The sequence below is a fragment of the Corylus avellana genome, chromosome ca4 (genome assembly GCF_901000735.1).
Source record: "Corylus avellana chromosome ca4, CavTom2PMs-1.0".
Classification (NCBI taxonomy): Eukaryota; Viridiplantae; Streptophyta; class Magnoliopsida; order Fagales; family Betulaceae; genus Corylus; species Corylus avellana.
In genome coordinates, this window is record NC_081544.1 from 17,470,904 (window position 1) to 17,471,573 (window position 670).

A 670-nucleotide genomic window follows, 5' to 3' on the forward strand; every position below is an offset into this window, starting at 1 on the left:
AAAATTTACATTTACTTGTACTTTAAAAAAATTTCGTTAAATATTAAATCATAATGGGTTAAATTTTTTTAAAAAAAAAAAAAAATTTAACACAACATATAAAAAAAAAAAATTCAGAAATCAGACAACTGTCACAACATATAAAAAAAGCATATAAAAAAAGTTCAACACAAAGCATATAAAATAAGTTCAAATAAAACATTAAAGCTTCATCAATCCTCTCATTTAGTCCTCTAGCAAATTTTGTAGACATCAAAAGAAGAAAAGTTAAAAACTTAAACATAATAATATTAAGGCACAAGCATGTACACATAATTTGATATTATATAATCATATAATCTCATTAAATTATATCATATGATTAATTATTTAAATTATTATCATATTTACTTATAATCTTTTTTCTTTGAATTGAACTTAATATCTAATGGTAAATGGTAATGTTCAAACTCCTAAATCCTAAATTCCTAAAGTATCTAATAATGCTTTAATTAAATTGTAGTTATAAGTAATATATGGTTTAATTCAATTGAATCAATTGTGATTATCATTGTACATGAGTCATATGATTAACTTGTAGACTTATGACTTATAAGTTATGTCATATTATATATGTATTATTTATTATTATATAATCATATGATTTAATAATCAAGTCATCATGTGATAT